This window comes from Schistocerca americana, chromosome 6 (genome assembly GCF_021461395.2).
Source record: "Schistocerca americana isolate TAMUIC-IGC-003095 chromosome 6, iqSchAmer2.1, whole genome shotgun sequence".
NCBI classification, from domain to species: domain Eukaryota; kingdom Metazoa; phylum Arthropoda; class Insecta; order Orthoptera; family Acrididae; genus Schistocerca; species Schistocerca americana.
The window spans coordinates 519,933,260-519,940,569 of record NC_060124.1 but is presented as its reverse complement, the minus strand read 5'-3'; positions in this window follow the sequence as shown (position 1 = coordinate 519,940,569).

Genomic DNA, 7,310 nt, shown 5'->3' with positions numbered 1-7,310 from the left:
CGTAATAACACTTCCGTGAATAGTTAGCTGGCAGAAGTGTTGTCCGCTTCTGCCAGTACGTCAACAATAACAATTTGAAAAACTGGTTCGAGGTTCTCATCTATGTCTACAACTCATGGAAACGTTGCAGCACTGCGCTTTTCATATAAGAGTGCTGTGATGTTGCCTCATTTCGTATCTTGTGTTCTTTTTTATTTTATGTTTTGTCCTCTACCGTGTTAGGATTAGGTGGTACAGTTATTTATTTTCCTCTTGGATAATACTGTCGCCTCCAGATCTCACATTAAGATCTTCTAGTTTTCTTCTCTGCATGCACATATGCTTTGTCTGTATCTGTTAGTGATTATGTCTCGTGTGTCTTGGTGCGGTTCTCAGAGGCACATGAAATAAAATTCTTCTCACTTTTATTGTGACCGTATTGTCTTCCCAATCTGCGTAGTTTGCATTTTGCATGCTCCATCCGCCAGTTTAATCTGCAGGGATATTTCTTTACGCTAGTGACGTAGGCCCCCGTGTTTCCACCACGAGTATTTCCTCGTCTCAGGCTAAGGTCGTATTTCATATCTATTACGCTTACCCACGAAAAGCTGTTCCCTTTTGTAAAATGACTTTGGTAATATAAGTACAGTGGTTGGAAAAATTTGTAGGCCACATTTCTTACGTAGTGATGTTACGTAATAAATCTTATGAGATGTAAATCCGGTCTTTCCTTCTCGCTGAAGGTCTATACACCTAGGTGTATAATAGTAAGCCTGCGTTTGTTGCGTTTCACGTGTCAATCATACTTAAATTTCTAACCATCGCAGGTTCGAATCCTGCCTCGGGCATGTATGAGTGTGTTCTCCTTAGCTTAGTTAGGTTTAAGTAGTTCTAAGCCTAGGGGACTGATGACCTCAGATGTTAAGTCCCATAGTGCCTAGAGCCATTTGAACCATTTGATGAATGGAAAAGGAGTACTAGCGAATGGGAGATGACGACGTTTATAACATGCATATTCTGTACTTCAATTGACCTACGTATATCAACTGAAGTATAGGATACTAGTGCTACGGAAGACGAAAAATAGAGCCATACATAACATTTGTATCCTGCTCTTCAGTTGACCAGTGGATAAAGATCAGAGTTCGGTATTGTCATTAACAACATGATGCTGATAACCCCCATTACCCAAATCCCTATAAGAAGAAAAACCATCTGAAATTACTACGGAGCCCTCTACAACACGATTTTCAATTAATGTAACCAAAACTTCCTTCGTTCGATTGGGAACTACTTTAAAAACTACTTCGTCACATCTTGACTTCAAACTACAGCCCCCCAAGCCCATAATCCTACAGGAGGTACCCCATGTTCTACTTCCTTTTGCCAAAATGCGACACGTCGATTTCGAGTATAACACCCTGCCACCCAACGGCCCCCTGTACTTCAAATATTCCCTACAAACTTCCCTACAAAAAGAGTGCCAGTCTACAACTGTACGTTCACTCACACGACATTCATGCATGCACAGCCACACAGGATACAACAACAATATCCCTCAAGGCGAGCTTAGATTTCTCGATCCATGTTCCTCGTCTAATGGACCGCCACCACCGATCTTTGCTGCAGCGCCATACGAATAAGTCGTGAGTACGACGAGCGGAAATACTTGTCAGGCGCATATGTTCGCCGCACTCACGACATCAAACTTAACCGGCAAAAGGAACATACATTTGTAAAAATCGAGTCATGGCCATCATGTCTAAGCCCATAGCCTCCTTTAAATCGTCAAGGTTCATTGGAATAGGTAAATCCATACCTACAAACTAAAACGAAAAAGAAAAAATTCTCATAAAACAAAAAACTATTCGTCCAAATTATCTCAATCTCACTAAGAATGAAATTAAGTACCGAATGGATTGCAAAATACCAATTACTGAAATCAATGCAAACGAAAGAAATTTTACGAATATCTAGCTCTGTCTTATAAAACAACATTCACGTTTTTAAATGCACAATGATGGTGTTTATCTGCAGCAGACAACCGATTTATTATCTATGGTTGGAAAGTAAAGACATTGAAATCTAGGAGCTACCTAGGACGTTATTGGTCAAAGCTGACCGTTTGTATCCCGTGCTTCAGTAGACCCTGCTGATCTAATGCCTTTATTGAGGGTACTTCAGATAGAATTTTTCAGTGGCGTCAGTCGTTTATCCGTAAGAAGTAGTCAATGAGTCTCTGTTTCGTTTGCGGTTCAGTTGTGGTTGTATGTAATGTCAGGTACCGGTTCAGTGCTGGGGCTTTAGCAATGGAACCAGTTCAGCACTCATTTTGCCTACACCAAGGCCACGGCGGTTTTTTCATGTGACAGCTGATCACTTTTGCTAACTGTTAATTCGAGCGCATGCCTGAGTTTTACATTTCTCACAGCTTGACTGACTCTCTTCAGTTTTTAACTAACATGGTTTTCGGGGATGGGGCGTACATCGCACTTCCGATGTGCAGAAACTCTACTGTGTACCACTACGAAAGGGGCCACTTTTTGTGCAATATGTTCGACTTGCCTTACTCGATACTAAATTCGCAAGTATACATGTTAAATAGCTCTTTAAACATTAAACTTGGGAATCAGGAATGCGTCAAATGGAAACCTTGTTCGTTATAATGGGATAGTACTTTTGTACACGAAAGCAATAGCGTGGTTGACAACATTTCATGTACCAGTAAGGAAGTAAAAAAATTTTATCAATATACTGTTGGAGTACGACAAGATGGTGGTAACGTAAGAGTTACAGCCCCCTATATTTCTCATCAAGCAGTATGCGCAGCATCTCAGGAAGAGACAACGAGGGACCGGCCACTGGAAGTTTGTAGGTAGGTACATCGTTTACTGTCTGGTGTATATACGAAACTGTAGCGAGTACAACCAGTAATGTGTACTTTCAGTGGCTGATACTTTTTACGATATGTATTATTTACAATTTTAACGTGCAGGAAGAAGGATTTGTGGATTCACGTGCACAATTGTTTAGATCTAACTGCGATATCAGCATGACCATATGACCACAGAAAATGTGTTATCAGATCTTTGAACTCTGTCTGATGCCACCCGTTCTAAACAGCATTAATCGAACTTTCTTTTATATAGTTCTTTCTAGTGTATTCTATTAAGTGTGGTAGTGGTCCGCAGAATAAAGTTCCTGTACAACTATGGAATTTTTGGTTGTTTTGACGCAAGTATGCAGCACTCGTCAAATTCTGCAGCTGATACCCACAGAATCTTGCTCAACAAAACTGTGTGTGGGAGGAATGAGTCTGTTGATATACTTACGAATAACTCCAAAGGAAAACTAGTTGCTACCAAGTATCTAATCTAGGCACACAGCAAGATTGTTTCAGTTTAAATTTCATTCAAAACGTGATCGATCTGTGAAACTGTAATCCTGTGCTCCACTTTCCAACATCTCAGCACCATCATAGCCAGAAAAGAGATTTTTATCTGTTTGTACAGTAGTCATAATACTCCATTCGTTCCTTTCCCTTCTAAACAACAGCGTTATCTTTTCTTGTCAACTAACACTGCAGTAGAATTGGCAAATGGAAAATTACTTGGGATGAACATTGAAGTACTAGGCGGCTATAAGCTTATGTATTACAGATTACATTAAAATGTATCCACACACATGTAAGTGTTGTGTCTCTACACGCATACAACAGCATAGTTAGAAACAGACACAGTATATAACGCATAAAATTTCGTTTTTATTTAATCAAAAGTGTAATAAGAACAAATGATATATTTCAACGGAAATTCAGAATCTTGCGACGCGAATCATGTTGTAGCTGGCAGCAGGACTGGTGACAGAACGTGTGTTGTATCTGGCAGCAGGACTGGTGGCGCAGCGTGTGCTGAATCGGGCAGCAGGACTGGTGGCACAGCGTGTGCTGAATCTGGCGGCAGGACTGGTGACACTGCGTGTGCTGAATCTGGCAGCAGGACTGTTGACAGGATATGTGTTGTATCCAGCAGCAGGACTGGTGACACTGCGTGTGCTGTATCTGGCAATAGGGTTGGTGCCTTGATGGGTGTTGTATCTCGCAACAGGACTGGTGATAGGATTCATGCTGTAGCAGGCAATGGGGATGGCGGGTGCTATTTGTGTGAAGGCTGACGGCGATGCTTTGGTCACCAACTGCTCTAAAGGTAATGAGGCTACACGCTTTGTGGTTAGATGGGCTCGAAGAATTGCTCTTGTTGTGGGTGGCAATGCCACTTCAATTGTAGGTGCCGACGTCACTTGTTTCATGCCTGATGAGACATGTGTTGTAGGTGGGGACGTGGCGGGAGATGCCATGTGTGTAGCAGCTGCTGGTTCAAGTTGTGTTGTGGATGGCAATATGGCTGGAGACTCCAGTTGTGTTGTGGCCTCCTTGGCCACTCCTGTTGTGGCTGGTGACGCGGTTGGTGCAACCACTTGTGGTGCAGCTGGTCGTTCAACTGGTACTGTGGATGGTGACGCAGGTGGAGACGCCTCTTCTCTTGTGGCTTCTGCTGGCTCTCCTCCTGTGTCCGGCAACGTGGCTGGCGACACCTGCCGTGTTGCAGCGGGCGACGTGGCTGGTGACGCAGCTGTTGTTGCTAATGCTGGCTCCTGTGAGGAGAAGATATAATGGATGATGATAAGATGTTGCTAAATGTGTTCCATGTGATACAAATTGAGAGAAGATCTGTTCACAATAATTTAGATCATTAAAGTAACATTGCCAGTTCTTTGATACATCTATTCAGTACATACTGAAATCGAATAAAAGTAAGAATTTTTAAGAGTCAATATAGTGACATTATAAATACTGTGAGATTATATTGGTGTATAAATTATTCTCGTGCATTTTCTTTGTCCGGGTTGGATCTTTAAGAGCTTGTTATTCTGAATAGTAATCTATACATTAGCAAAAGACCAGCACTGCTCAACAAACCACACAATGATACAGTCTCATTCACAACATGACGTTGTGATGTCTCCCAATCGCTCGATGTGGACCATGCCTGTAAGCTCACTTCTGCACTTACGAGAAGAGATGCGAGGATGCGCATATCCACCTCGCAGGGTTTCATGGTGGTCTGTGTCCTACAAACTTATACTGACGGTCCAAAATAATGTGTCGGAATATTTAATATGGTGTTGAGCCGCCTCAAGAATACAATATACAAGAGGTACTGGATGTCGCGGATTAGGCCTTTGTGCCTGTACCAGCAATCTGCTCTGTCGTTATATCCGCCACAGGTAGCCTCCAGTCCTGCTCTACAGTCCGCAAATGATTCCGACCATTACGTACCGCGATGAGGAGAGGACATCGAAGGTCTTATCGGCTACTGCAGATTTCACCGTCATTCAACCTCCTTTCATAGCCCACGATATCCAAACAAGTTAACCATTTACCACTGATTGTCCCTAAGCACCTGACACAGAATACTACCCGTACTCAGAGACGCTGAAGTCAGTGCATTTCCGCATTATCGAACCGTATCGTCGCTGGAATGACTCTTCATTTATTCCTACTCCGTTTCTATACCTTCATTAGCGCAGCACGTATTCCCAATCCCACGAGGGAGGTTTCAGTGTTGAGATACACAATAGACATAATGTTTACGCTAATTAGAATAAAACCACTATATTACATGCCGCACTTACGTTTTTCTTATGATTTCCTACTATTACTCTTGGTCATTAGTTCCTTATTCGATTGATAAATATACAAATACGTTTGACACCTTATGCGAGTGCCACTTTTGATTCCCATCGATGTATAAGGACTAACCACTTAACATGAGAACAGAGAATCCCGCAACTGAAGAAAGTGACATTTCTTGACTCTTACAAATAACAGCAAAGTAGGTAACGCTCAGAACGTAGTCTGAAGGAAGCAGTAATTCAGAAAGATTGCCAAGGTTTCACAAAATACTTAATAGTGATAGATGATGAAAATAGCGCTTTTAAATCAAGTAGTCTGCTCCGTCGATGCCTCTCAGGAGGCAGGCACCACGGCGCACCTCACCTCCATGCTGTCCAGTGGGTGGCCAGGGGCGGTCTTCTCCTCCGGCGCGTCGTCTGCCTCTCTCCCCTCCCCAGTGGTACAGCAGGGCAGCCACCGGCGAAACCGGCGAAACATCTTCTGCAGGAAAGAAAAACACTAAATGTTGTCCGACATTGTGTGTGAATGCGGTGCTCCTTCAACGCATCACACTTGGAGTAGACAATAAGGCAAAAATGTAACGGTTGTAACGTACCAGTCTAATTACAGTGTTAGATAGGTCGATGGATAATTATTCTGTTACGTAGCATGAAACTGTATAATGGGAACTTCAACTGGGATTATATTAAAGAAGGTATCTCGAGCCACCACCTACTACTTATTTACCTCGCACATTTGTTTCGAAAGAAAAAACAATTAGTGGATGGGCTTCAGTTCAGGAAAAATGTATGCAATTTTGATATAGCTTGATAATCCTTGATTAATACTGCAGGAGAATCAGATTGTTAAGTGCTCTTAAATATATTAAAAATCATACAGTTCTGGGCTAATCTGGAATGTGAGAACCTTGACAGGGAACTGAATAAATACCGGATGAGTCACTGAATGGCAGCAACGGCATTTCTTTTAGGATTAAATCTTAAAAAGGGAAGCACACGATGAAAGTGTATTTAAGAGGAAAACCTTAATTTACCGTGGACTGTTAGTACTGAATATTGCCGGTAAAAACGACTCAAAAACATATATGAATCGCACGATCATTTGAAACCAGGAGTGGCGTGGAAGATATGGATTACGTACACATAAATATTGAGACTAACCATTCATACACACAAAAAAATTTTCAGTAATTTAATAAATGGAACATCTAAATTGGGTTAGAAAGAGAACAGCCAAGATGGTCGAATACTTTAATAGAAAATTATTCCAAAATTAATAAAAAGAATTTCGTTAGACGCCTATGAAACAATGAACCCGAACTACGTTCTATGATTTTCAAACGAGTAGGTGTATATTCCTACCTCTACGAGCTAATGTTTTGTCTGAAAGCATAATGTTTGTGTCTTGTATTATTGTGTGTATCTTGTACTATTTCCTAAGCAGTTGTAGCAGCTTTATGTGTAATTTTGGACTACTTCATGTAATTCGATCCTGTGTGTGCGAAATTGACGTCTGTCTAACGGCGGACAAGGACAGAAAGGACCACTTATTACATACCTGTTGCGAAGAACTGGTGTCCGGCTGGAAAAATGGACGTTTAGGCTTCTTCTCAGATGGTAATACGAAGCTTTCACAA